Source organism: Mustela nigripes, chromosome 4, assembly GCF_022355385.1.
Source record: "Mustela nigripes isolate SB6536 chromosome 4, MUSNIG.SB6536, whole genome shotgun sequence".
Taxonomy (NCBI): Eukaryota; Metazoa; Chordata; class Mammalia; order Carnivora; family Mustelidae; genus Mustela; species Mustela nigripes.
In genome coordinates, this window is record NC_081560.1 from 191,032,221 (window position 1) to 191,046,196 (window position 13,976).

A 13,976-nucleotide genomic window follows, 5' to 3' on the forward strand; every position below is an offset into this window, starting at 1 on the left:
CTCAAGGAGCCATATTTCCACTCTCTGTCCACACATTCCGGCTGGCTGCTGAGACCCACCAGATCACGCAGGGGGACCTGCTTGGTTTAAACTCAACTGATGGCAGATGCCGGCCGCCTCTCCGTGGCACAGGTCGCTATGCATCTTCCCGATAACACCTGGCTTAGCACCCGGTTCAATAGCTCCAAGCCTAGTTGACACCTAAAATGAGCCATGACAGCTGTGTTAGAGTGCGCTGGGAGGAAGGGGACCGTGAGAGTCAGATGGGGACATCCGGGCAGACATAGCTGAGGTGGAGAACGCTGAACCCCGAAATGTCCTGCAGCCTCCCTCACTGGCAGGAACAGCCCTTCCCCCGCCCCATGCACAGAAGCTACTGGTGGTTGCACCTCAGCCAGGTGTGTCTCAAGCTGACACCAGCTGTTTTCAAGCACCCGCCTTCACACCGCCCATTGCCCGAAGGCCCCTAAGAGTCATACGGTCAGATGGTCAGGAGACCCCGGAGCACCGACCGACAAGTACGAAGACTGCTCCTGGGAGAAAGACCCTTCATGCAGAGACAGAGAGAAAAGCTCCCACCTCTGCAGCCAGGAGCAGCCGTCAGAGCAGAGTCTAGAGGCCCAGGGAGGAGGAAGTAAGGCTCAGGAGAGCAAACCCACTGACCTGGCTGCACCAACCAGGGTTTAACACGCAGGTCCGAGCACCTGGAGGCAGCTCTGATCGCCACCAACGCTGGGTGAGGCAGGGCTGGACTCCGCGGCAGGACTTCTGCAGGTCCTCCGCTGTCAGGGAGCCGCGCACGGACAACAGCAGTGGCCCCCGGAAGGTTCCACGAAAGGACACTCTCAGGCCCCACCCTAAACCTGCTGAGTCAGACTATACACTTTAAAAATCTGCATTTTAATTGTGAATGTCTTCACATTAAAGTTTGAGAAGCATGTCCTAAAGAAGGAGGCTAACAGCTCAGGAAGACAGGCAGGTACAGTGGACGGACCCCAACCCGCCCCCCGCCCCCGCCATGAGGACTCTTGCCCACTCCTGCCCTTCCCTAATGTTGTAGTGAGATGTTCCCCAGCCCCCAGGGAGCTCCGTGTGTCTGTCCTCTGGGGACTGGAGATGGCTGTGGAGGTGCTGCAGTGGACTGGAGTTCCCGGGTTTCAGCAGTAACAGTGAGAACAGGGGTGGGGTCAGCTGCTAGTTCCAGGGGCGAGACCACCATGGTCACCCCAGGACAGAGATGCACATGGATTGATGGCAACACTCTCGGTTGACCACAGAGTCCCTAGAAATGGTCTTGACACTGCAGGTGGACATTCTTGGTCTTCTGGAGGAAAGGAAGTTAGGAGAATCCACAGGGAAAGATGGTCATGATGGGCAAGGGTACGGGTAGTCTCACGGGTAGGCGAGAAATGGAAAGTCTATAACTAAAAGATACTATATCTGACCTTTAAATTGTTTTCAACAGCCATAATATTCTACTGGAAAAATTAAAAGAATCAGTAACCATGTAACACGTAGACATGTCAATAGAATTTATCAATGACGCATGTGGAAAATCTGGAATAAGACGGATCCTTGCAAAGTGGAAAACGGCAGCAGCTTCCCAGCCGGAGACGATAGGGCAGCGTCCTAACTTTGCTGAGAGGAAGAAACTCCAACATAGAATTCTGTATCAAAGGAGAATATTCTTCAAAAATAAAAGCTAAAAAAGACACCTTGAGAGAAAGAAACAACAGAATCTGTCGCCAGCAGGAGAGCACTGTAAGAAATGGAAAAGGAGGTTGTTCAAGACAAACAAAAATTCTACTACTTGGAAACTTTATCTTTAAAATTGATTGGTGCAGCCACAATGGAAAACACTATGGAGGTTCCTCAAAAAATGAAAAATAGAGCTAGTGTATGAGCCATGCTTTCTGCTTCTGGGTATTTAAAGAAAAGGAAAACACCAGTTCAAAGAGATACGTGCGCCCCCATGTTCGCTGCAGCATTATCTGCAGCAGCCAAGACGTGGAAGCCGTCCAAGGGACCATTGACGGATGAATGGATAAAGGTGTGGGGTATATATATACAACAGAATATTATTCAGCCATCAAAAAAGAAAAAAAAAAAAACAGGCCATTTGTGACAACATGGGTGGACCTAGAGAGTATAGCATTAAGAGAAGCAAGTCAGTAAGAGAAAGATTACGATTTCACTATGATTTCACTCACATGTGGAATCTAAAAAACAAAACAAGTGAACAAACAAAACAGAAGCACACAGACACAGGAAACAGACTTGGTTACCAGAAGGCAGAGCAGATTAAGAAGTGCAAATCTCCAGTTATAGAACAAATAGGTCATGGGATGTAACGTGCAACATAGCAGATGTAGTCAGTGATACTGTGATGACTTCGTGAGAAAACAGAGAGGAACTCGACCCATCATGGGGACCATTTCGTCATGTTTAAAAGTATTAGATCACTGTGACGCACACTGGGAACTAAGAAATTGTCAGTCACACTTCAATAAAATGAGACAACAGATTGATTGAACCAAAAACCATCATCACTATAGACAGAGCCTGTAATGCAGAGAAGTAAAATATATGACAATAGCACAAATAAGGGAAGGCAAAGTGATTATAGCCCTGAAAGTTTCTTATGTATTGGAAGTTGTATAATTATAACAATTCAAGGACTACTGATAAATCAAGGATGTATGTTATAACCCAGAGCAGTCACTTTTAAAGCTAAAGAGAGAGAGAGAGAGAGAACTGGATACTAAAAATAATCAGAAAGAATAACAGAGGAGATAAAAAGGAACTGATAACCAAGGTGGCATACTAACACCTAACCATTCCAACAATTACAATAAATGTAAATGGATTAATAACTTCAATTAACAGGTGGAGAGTGTCAGACTCGACACCAAAGCAAGACCCAAATTTATAGATTTTAAAAGATGCATCTTTGGGTGCCTGGGGGGCTCAGTCAGCTTTCAGCTCAGGCCATGATCTCAGGGTCCTGGGACTGAACCCACAGAGGGCTTCCTGCTCAGTGGGGAGTCTGTTTCGCCCTCTGCCCCTCCTCCTGCTCACGTGCACGCTCTCTCTCTTTCAAATAAATAAAATATTTTTAAAAGATCTTAAATATAAAAATGGTATCAAATTTACCAAAGCAGAGATTAAAAAGATGGAAAAAATACATTGTAAGAATACAGTCATAAGAAAGGTGATGCAGGCGCCCGGGTGGCTCAGTGGGTTAAAGCCTCTGCCTTTGGCTCAGGTCATGATCTCGGGGTCCTGGGATCAAGCCCTACATTGTGCACTTTGCTCAGCAGGGAGCCTGCTTCCTTCTCTCTCTCTGTCTGCCTCTCTGCCTACTTGTGATCTCTGTCTGTCAAATAAATACATAAAAATCTTAAAAAAAAAAAAAAGGAGATGCAACTTTATTCATATTTGGCAAAGCAGACCTCAAGACAAAAATATTACCAGAAATACAGAGAAACATTTCATAACAATAAAAGGACCGATTCTTAAGACATGCACAATCCTGTGTGTGCATCTAATAAAAAAATGTCAAAGTTCATTAAGCAAAATTAGGCCAAACTAGGTGCCGTACCTCTTTTTGGTTGGGGGAGGCAGATAGAGCAATGCACCTTAGATGGGATATCTTGGCATGCCCCATATCACTGCCCCTAGAAATTCTCCAGAAGGCCCTTGAATTTTGGTCAGATTTACTTCCCACCCTCTGACATGTGACTGTCAACAAGTGTAGAGTATTCATGCTTCCTGTTCCTGGGTCCAAGCAGCATCACCTCAGCAGTGTAATGGGCCAGTGTGGATCATGTGGAAGGGAAAGGCACTCAAGACTCGGCAAACAGAGTTATGACAACTGGCTGGAGAGGGGTGTCCAGTGAGGTTCTGGGTCTCCTAGGATTGATGTCCATTCAGAGCCGGTGTCCAAGAGTCCCAAAATGTCTGATGATTTCCTTCCCCCCAGCGCTCAGTTCCCCTGGTCAAAGGCCACCAGTTCTTTGGGAGAAATCTGGGAGACAGAGGAACATACACATCCTTGAGTGTCCTGGAGCCCTTCCTCGAGGGGCCTCTCCACTCAAGGGGCTCTGGGCATCTACACTGGCTCTACTCTGCCAACTGTTGAGCACCCATGGCTCTTATTCTTGTGACTCAGGCTACACCTGTGTTCACTTGGCCTGGAGCTTCTCCGCTAGCACAGATAAGGAAGAACTTGGTTGACGTCCACCTGTTCCACAGCCAGCGCCACAGGGCTGCTCAGGTGAGATGACTCTGAGGGCTGCTTTGTCTCTGTCCTCCATCCTGGTCAGCTCTGCCATGTTGCTCATGGGGGCTGCGTGCACTGCTGTTATTGCCGACGGGGGAAGGGTTGAGCGTAATTTGGGGTGCATGTGAGATAGCCATGTTAGGTGTAATTATGACCTCGTTATGTCTTTGTTTGCAGGTTAAGTAGAGTTTAAGGAGATGTGTATGGTGTCAAGTTGACTGCACGTAGACTCGTGTGAGGGCCTGTTCTATGTGTCCACCTGACTGGGCTATGGGAAGCCCATACAGCTGGAAAAACATTATTTCTTGGTGTGTTGGTGCAGGCCGTCTCTGGAAGAGATTAATATTTGAATTGGTAGACCGAATAAAGACTATCTTCCCCAAAGTTGTCGGGCATCAACTGATCTGTTGGGAACCTGAATTCTCTCTCTTCTGGAGCTAGGCTGTCCACATTTTCCTGTTCTCAGACATTGGACAGAGGTCACACCAGCTACCCCCTTCGCTCCCAGAGCCCCAGAGCCCCTTCCTGCTTACCAGGCCTTCAGCCTTCAGACTGGCAGTTAGCCCTCAGCTCCCCTGGTTCTCCAGCTTGCAGATGACAGACCCTGGCCCTGCTCAGTCTCCACAGGCACAGGGCCTAATTTCTATAATAAATCCGCATATGTATATCTCTAAGGATCCTAATCTGTTTCTCCAGAAACTCACACCACAGCGCAAGAAAAAACCAGACAAGCCCCAGTCGTGAAAGGAACTCAAATCCCCCTTCCTCAGTAACTGACAGAATAAGCAAAATTACTAAGGAGGCAGAAGTCTGGGGAAAACCGTTAACCACCTTGCCCTAACCGGCATCCAGAGAACATTATAAAATCCTCCGCAGAGAACACATCACTCTCGAGTATGCAAGGGGCGTTCGTGGAGACGAGCCACAGCCCAGGATGGAGAAGAAGTTCCAGTAAATTTCAAAGTTTTGTAATCATAGAGAATATGTTGTCTGAACACGACAAATTAAATAGAGCGTCAGGGGTAACAGATGTCCTAAAGTCTACGCACATTTGGAAATTAAGCAACAAACTGGAAATAATCCACAGATCAAACGATAGCTCATGAAGGAGATTAGGACATATTTAAAGCTGAATGACTATGAAAACCAACATCACAACATTTGGGGGATACGGCCATTTTTAAATGCTTATAAGAAAAAAACCAGGCAATCAATGATCTAAGTCCTATCTTAAGGGGCTAAAAAGAGAAGAGTGATCTAAATTCAGTGTGAGCAGAAGGAAGGGAACGACGAGAGAGCAGACATCTATGAAACAACACGGTAAGTGAGAGGAAAAGTCAACAAAGCCAGTCACTGTTCCTTTAAATACAATCGATAAAACTTATAAAACCCTCGCATTACTGAATAAGAAAAAAAGAGCAAAAGAATTGTCGTATCAGAAATGGGAAAGGGGCTATCACTACAGAGCCTAATGAGATTAAAAGAGTAATCAGCACAGGACGCCTGGGTGGCTCCGTCAGTGAAGCATCTGCCTTCCGCTGGAGTCACGATCCCGGGGTCCTGGGATGGAGCCCATGTCGGGGGGGGGTCCCTGCTCAGCGGGGAGTCTGGTCTCCCTCTGCCTCTGCCCCTCCCCCTACTCATGCTCTCTTGCTTTCTCTCAAATAAATAAGTAAAATATTTTAAAAAACCAAAATAATAAAAAAAAAATAGCGATCAGGGAAATAGTGCAGAAATTTTGTGCCATAACTTCACAACTCAAGTAAAACGGAGAAGTCCTTTAAAAACACAGTTTGTCAACCCTGGGGCGGGCCCACTGCGCACAGGAATGGGTGTGTAAGCACATTCCCACAGGAGACCCTCATTGCTGAGACGGCCACATAGCGCGCGCAATCAACGAGCTCGGACCCTCCACGAACCCTCGCTCCCAACGGGTCAGAGGCCACAGCGTGGGCCGACACCAGGGAAGTTCTGAGGGAAAACCCAGGGAAGCCGAGGCAAAGAGTGATCAGATGTGACACCGAAGGCTCGAGCCATGAAAAAACCCACAAATCTGTCTTCAGGAAACCTAAGAAGTCACCGTGAATAAAAGCAAGGGACGCGCACCGCCTGGGAAGCAGCCCCGCTGCGTGTCCACGCGAGAACAAAACCGGCTCGGAACTGCGCAACCCGGGGACACGGTGGACAAAGGCGCAGAATGCGATGTGGCCACGTTGCAGCGATGGCGGGTGCCCGTGAGCTCGGCCTCCGCGCAGCCACGCACCCCACCGGCACCCCGGCAGCAGGCGCATCCCGCAGCTTCTTAGACGCGCCTTCTGGGGCTTGGCATGGAGTGACCGCAGGAAGCGCAGTGACCGCAGATGTTTATTTCTTGTGCACAAGGGAGGAGTCACCGAAAAGAGGTCGATAAACCCTGAGAGCTATTGGGCCGGAGCTTATGCACCATTTTCACAGAGGCCAGAAAGCGCAGAACTGAGAGCCCATGGGGAAGCGGAGCTCGCCCTTGGGGAGGGACTCAGTGCCCTGACTCAGGGTTCACAGCGTGTTGCAGCAGTGCTCCCCGAAGACAGCGCTAACGCCAGGGCCACCCGTTCCGCGGGGCTCTTAACCCGCTTCAGGTTCCTTGTGTTTCCAAGGGTGTGGCTGAACATTGGCACCCGCGCTGTGCTGGCACAAGCCACAGTGGCACGGCCGCCTCGGAGCTGCGACTCCGTGATGCGTCGGGCACAGACGACCCGGCAAGCCGCTCCTGCCCCGGGACACACAACCTGTGGCGGCTCCAGCGCCTGCCCGTTCTGTAACAGTGCTGTTCCCAACGTCCCCACGTGTGCACAGGCACACAGTGCCGACGGAGAAGCAGGCTGCCCCGCGACGGGAGACCACTCCGCAGCGGGAAGCGTCACCCGCTGCCGTGCGATCCTGCAGCAGGGACACCGGGAGGCCGGAGGGACCACTGCGCGGTGTGCAACTCCGATTCTGCGGAGCGTCCGGAAGAGACAGGTTGTGCAGCCGGAGGCCCAGCGGGGCTTTCCGAAGGCTGCACTGGTGTGTTCTGAAACCAGACTGTGGTGCAGGCCCCGCAATGCCACACACCTTCCAGAAATCACGGAGCTGGGTCTGTGCAGTGGGGTGTGGTCGGGTCCTTCTGTCTCTTATCTTGCCGTTTTTATGAACGTATAAGAACATGTGCCCAAACGGGCCCATGGCACCCCAGCAGGTGAGTTTTAAGAGACTGCAGACAAGTGGGTGGGGGACATGGCTCCTTGGGCAGGACAGAGGTCCAAGCTGGACGGAGCTGCCCCCAGACAGAGCTGGCCTAGGGCCATCTTGGACATCGTCCCTGAGGGCTACATAGAGGGATGAAATGACCCTGGACCCGCTGGCTAGTCCTGTGATAATTCTGCAGCAGAACCCCCCACACTTCGCTTCGCCACGGGAATGTGCCTCGGACCTGGCGTCTCTGCCTGGCCATGGTTCGGCAGCTCTCACCGGGCTTGGCTCTGGGCCACGGATTCAGGCAGGTCTGTCCTGCAGCCTCTGCTCTTCCGGGACCAGCAGGGCCCTCGTGTGTTCCCCACATGAATACGAGGGAGCAAGAGGCCAACTCTGCAAGGGCCTTCGGGATTCTGCCCGCACCCCGTTGCTCGCGTCGTGGGGGAGGTTGGGAACAGTGGCGTTCCCCGACAAGGAAAGGCAGAGGCACAGTGTCAGGCCCGAAGGCCTGGGGGTGCTGGCCAGCCGGAAGCATGGGGCACGAGAGGAGGGCCCGATCGTCACAGGCAGCTGTGGCCCCACAGGGCCGGTTGGCGGCAGCTGACCACCACAGCACCTGACAGCCCTGGGCCACGGCCGTCTCAGCAGCCACACACCCTCAAGCTTGTGTCCCAGCTGCTGAGGGTTGGACAGGCTACCCAAGTCCAGAACCACAACATGATGCGCTCCAACCGCACATCACACAGGCTCCCCGCGGCCGTGGTACGTGGCCAGTGGAAAATGGCCATGGGCCGTCTCACTTGCTGTTGAATTCCTGCATTCTCGCTCTCTGTGACTGGGTGAATTTCTTGTCCTTTCTTTTTTTCTTTTCCAAACTTGAAAAATCCCCTGCGTTGTCAGGACCTCAGTACCTTGGTGGCTGACGACCGAGAGCCCGGCTCCCTCACCGGGAGCTCGCAGCCCTGGCAAGTCCTTGCCCTCCCGGACCTCGAGGTTCCTCACCCGGAACAAGCAGGCCGTGCAGCAGGGCAGCCGCCCCACAGGGCAGAAATGGCAGAAATGGCTTCAAACTGCCTCGTTATGAGGCCGGTGGGCTCCCTACTTGTCGGACGTCTTCTGTTTCTGCTTTTTAAAACTCCCCTCGCCCTACATTAGATCTGTCCGGTTTACTCCGAACTGCTTGGCCCCTGCTAGTAACACGAGAGCTCAGAGGTAGCTTCCAGCCGCGGCCTCACTCCCCTCTGCCCGCAGCATCCCGGGCCCCAGGCCCAGCTCACGGTGCCTCCCAGGCCCGTGTCGTGAGGCAAGCGAACACAGGTCTCCTGGACGGCCGACCCGTGTCCTCCAGGGAACTCCCGCAAACCGCCCCACACGACGCCACACGCCTTGTCTGGGGGTGAGGAGGCCCCGTCCCGTCAGCCATCGGTGGTGCCCCCCGCAGGCACACACTGTCCCAACCCACGAGTCCGCAGCTTGTTTTGGGCCGAGCGCAGGATTCCGGGATCTTTGTAGGCGCCCGTTTCACCTTTCCCAGGATTCCGTCCCTCCAGGGCATGGGTGAGCGGCCGTCACCGGGCCGTGCTTCCCTCTGAGCCTGGAGCTAGTGGCTTCTGCCAGCTGGACTCCAGTGGCCAGGCCAGTGTCTGTCCCCACCAGACGCTGCGACAAATGCCATCCTCCGTGGCCACTGCCGCCTTGGAGGTGCCCACCGGCACCAAGTAAAACTCCACCTCAGGACCTGCCACAGGGGCTCGCTGAGGAAGGACCACACAGGGAGGGCAGGCCTGGGGGCCGCCCCCACCCGCCAGCTGGTGCAGTTCTACACAAACGCTCCCAAAATCTTCAGGGAAAAGCGCCACTTCTTGGCACCGTCCTCAATCCTCTCTTCAGAACGGGTGACACAGTAAAGCAGAGTTTCGACTTTTTGTGGCCCTGGTCCCGGGCTCGAGGGAAGCTACAGGCTGACGTTTACCGAGGTCAGAATGACTCGCCAACCTCAAAGCACGGCTCTATTTCTGCCCCAGGACACGGTGCACATCTGCTCTGTTGAAAACATACCCCAAAAGGAATATTCCGAGCATAGAGATAAGCCGGAAATCCTCCCTGGTTTCCACAAGATTGACGTCGCACAGCCTCGCACACGCTACCAACAGGAGAAGTCTGTAACCTTCTGGAACGGCCTCCATCGTGATGCTCTCTAAGTCTTCCTGTAAAAGCACACGCACCCCTGCCCCAAAGGCCCCTTCCCCAAGCCCGCCCTCCGGGTGAAGACGTGCATGCGGGCAGCTGTCCTCACTGGGCTCTGATGAAACTCTCTCTTCACAGGTTTGAGACGTGTTGTTCGATTGGGTCGAGGCGGCCCCACTCAGACAAAACACCTTCACGACCACCTGCTGTACAGGCGGGCGGCAGGGGCTCGGGAGTGACAACATGAAGGGACCGGCCGGGCCGGCAGGCGCGGGGCTGGGGCAGGCCTCCCACGCCCCCGCAGCTGCACAGTGCTCACCGTTCTTCCGTGCTGTGCAACAACGAGACATGCGGAAATCCCAGCGCTCCGGAGAGCGACCGTGAGGTCCCGGGAGCTGCCCCCCCGCCCAGCACCCGTCGACGCCCCAGCACCCGCCCCCACCAGCTTCCTGAAGCTGTGGCAGCAGACCCCGCGGCGGGGGGCTGCCCTCCCAGCCACCAGAGTGTGGGCGGCCATCCCGTCCCCACGTCCAGCAGCGCCGTCCCTCTGGGACTGTCCTCACCCCCCTTCTCATGGGGACACCTGTCAGAATGGATCAGGACCCACCCGCTGACCTCATGAGAACTTCGTCACCTCTTCAGACTCTGTCTCCAAATACTGTTGACCTCTGAGGCCCTGGGAGAGGGCGACCACGTATGAGTCTCGGGGCACCGCGACTCTGCCCGCGACACCTCCCAGCGTGCACCCCCGCGTCCTGCCCGTCCCCGGCCTGGACTGTGGGCCAGCCTGCCTCTGGATCTCCCCTTCTCAGAACCCCGATTCCCACCTGAACCTCGCCGTCCAGGGCTGCTGGTAGCCGCGCTCCAGCGGCGTGAGCTCTCCCGCCATTTGTTCTTCTGTCAAAAGCGACTGAGCGGACTGACCCCCTGCGCTGGTGCAGGAAGTGACTGCTCATGCTTTCCACGGCTTTCCCCGTCCCGGGCTCGGGGTCCTCCCAGGGAGGCGGGGGTGTCATCAGCAAGTGCCCAGGTGTCCCGCTGCCTCTGCGTTGGCTTCCCTGAAGCCTCTGGGAGAGCCGTGGGGTCACCACGGTGGACTCAGCCCCCCGGGGCGCAAATGCTTTCCCAGATGCTCCCCACAGATGGACGGGCGGACGCACAGCTCACAGCAGGGAGACCTTTCCAGCGCGGGTGCTCCAGACTTCCTTCCCGCCCACCGAAAGCCATCTCGCTCGGGACACCCGGCTGGGGGGTCGCGGCGAGCAGGGGCGTTCGCTTTCCCTCTGCTGTGAGCTCTTGGTGCCTCTCTTTTGCCTATTAATCCCAATAAACCTATTCTTTTGTCTTTTCAAATTGAATTACAGCAGTTCTTTGCATATTCTGCATACAAATCTACTGAAAACGAGAATTACCAGTGTCTTCTCTTGCTTTGGGTTCAGCTTTTAATTTTTCTTAATGATGTCTTTTTGATAAGCAAAAGTACTTCTAAGGTAGCACGTTTACCAACATTTGCTTTTATGGTTAGTGCTTCTATATTTCATTTAAGAAATCCTCTCTTTGCCTAAGAAAAAATAGAATTCACCTATATTTCCTCCAAGAATGCCCAGAGGACAAACTTGTCCACCCACAGGCAGCACGCGTCCAGAAACTGGAGCAGGGGCCCCGGCGCAGCTCAGCAGACTGTCACAAAGCATGCCCACCTGCGTAACCACCCGTCAGCCCAGGAGACAGAACGTTCCGGCATCCACGGATCCTGACACCCCAGCAGGGGAGGGAGTGACCCGGGAAGCCCCAGCTTAGGATCCGGAGCTGCCCGTGGAGGCCAGCTCTGGCCTTTCTCTAGCCTCCCAGGGAGAGGCAGGGGTCTCCCCTCTCCCCTCAAACACACATGCCTCTCAGCCCTGCTCTCTGCGGCCTGGGGACTGGCCAGCTAGGGCGTCCCTCTCCTGAACACACTCTATCAGTTACTAGCTTTCCAAGAGCCTTCTCTGAACCCCACAGGCCCCTGGTGTGGTTCTGTGTCTCTGGAACTGAGAGCCTCCCCAGCCCAGCACCCAGGACAAGACAGGACCCTCTTGTCGCGCCCAAGGGTGGCCCCAAGCCAGGCTGACACCCCCTCACCCAGGTGCCCCCTTTCCTCCCTCACCTTCTGTCCTTCCCGAAGTAAACCACGATTTCTCCGATGCTTGGTTTTCTGGGAGCGTCACAGGAATTTTCTAGCCCCTCGAGACATTCCCGAGGTGTCGTTTCAACCACCGGGGCCCCCAGAAGCATCTCTCAGCCCCAACTGGCCGTGGCAGAGACGTCCTTCTCGGCGCTTCTTCCTGCCGGGCCGGGCCGCCGTGGTGCCGTCTCGGACACTCCCCGTGTCCCCGACTGTCTTGGCGACTCCCCCCAGTTTGATGGGCGACGCTCTGGGTCTACACCGCTGGCCCGTATTCTGGGCGCACAGCAGGGATGCCGTGGTCTGCTTTCACTGCCGTCCGAGGGGCTGCCTGCCGTGGAGAAAAACAAAGACTCCGGATCCTTCGCAGCTGAGCTGGTGTGGCCGCTTTTCCTCTCTTGGGTCTTGGAGGCTTTTCCCTTTGAAAGCAGTGCTTTCAGACACCACCGCATGAGCCGTGCCGAGGGTCCCTTTTCGTTCTTGGCACTAGATCCGCGAGGAGCCTTCTGCTCCAGAAACATGTCCTTCAACTCCTGGAAACATTTAAAAATCACCGCGTAGCTCATCGGATTTCCCGCTCCTCCTTCCAGCTTGAATTGTGGAGGCCTCGCGCTGACCCTGTGCTTTTCATACATGTTCTCTCTGATTTTCCATCTTTTTGGTTTGCCCTGGTTTCTGAGAGATTTCCTGAAATGCATCATCTAATCCAGAGTTCCTCTAGCTCCCCACGGTTGACCCTCTGGTGCCAGACAATGCTCTGTTTACAACGGCCGTCCTGGGCATCGAAAGGCGTTTGGCAGGGCCCCTAGCCTCCCCTCGCTAGAGGCTCCTTCCTCATCTGCCCACCGCAAGCTTTGATGACCAAAAACGTCTCCTGTTGTTGCTGAGTGTCCCCTGAAGGGGCAGGTCAGAGGCCACTGCTGCATTGTTTAGGTCTCAGGGCGGGCTGTCTCTGCCACGCCCTCGGGACGGGGTCCTGGCTGGTGGGGGGCAGCCTCAGAGGTCCCCCCGGACCTTCTCGCTGTGACCATCCTTAACCCACAGGCCAAGCTAAGGGGGTTGTTCCAAAATGTACCCAGAACTTGTTTTGATAAGGCACCGGAAGATGTGCCGGCCTGGGGGCAGCCGTTGTGAAGGGACAATCTCTGTGGCAGCAGGGTTCCGGAGAAGCGGGGAGCAGGGCACACCCCGCAGGCCACGCAGGGAGCACCAGGGTCGGACGCAGAGGGAAACATGGACAAGCATGCGTGTTGTGGTTTCCGGGGAAGGAACAGGTGAGCCGCTGAACAGGCTTAGGACCGAGGGGACGGAACAATTTTGGTGGCTCTGGGCTAGAGTGGGTGGTGGTGGCCCCTGGTTGTCCAGGGCCCAGTCACTGCCTGCTGGGGGGTCCATGCCGGATGGAGGGGGCTCAGAGGAGGGCTCCAGACTGCTTAGTGCCGTTCGGAAAGCGGCTCCCAGGCTAGTGTTCTGCCGTCTCCGAGAACTGGCTCTTGCCGCCCAGTCAGCGAGACCCCAGAGGCCCCAGCGTGAAGATACGAAGACAGTGTCATTAGGACGGGGATGAGTCTGACTGCCCCATGTCCACCCCAGTGACTCCTCAGGAGCTGGGAGAGCAGCCCCGGCTCAGGGGTCCGGGCACCCCGTAGCCCACAACAAGCCACACGTGGACCAGGACATACTCACTGCCGACGCCACATACTTCGCTCCATCGGGTGGCCATGGTGACACCTCAAACCTTCAGGTCAGACTATCGGTCCTGCCTGTGTCCAGTGGTCCTCGCAACAGCCCAGCGCACATGGTCACAGCGTCCTAGGGAAGCGCTGGGGGCCACCGTCGGTGTGGGGAGGGGCAGCCCTCTCCCTCGGAGCCCGGTTTCTCCGTGAGTCCACACGCTGTACATCCAAACCAGGCTCGGGTCCGCGGATGGGCCGGTGTCCTGGCTGCTGGCTTTCCCTGTCCCACACTTCTCCTGATTGTGCGCCTCGTGTGCCCAGCCCAGGGCTCCGCCCTCAGCGCCGCCAGTACTGATGACCACAGGCTGTGGGCCGCCATGTCAGCTTGTCACTGCATTCCCTCCGCGGAGGACCGCTCCTTTCCGAGAGGTGTGCCCACTGTGCAGACGGCACG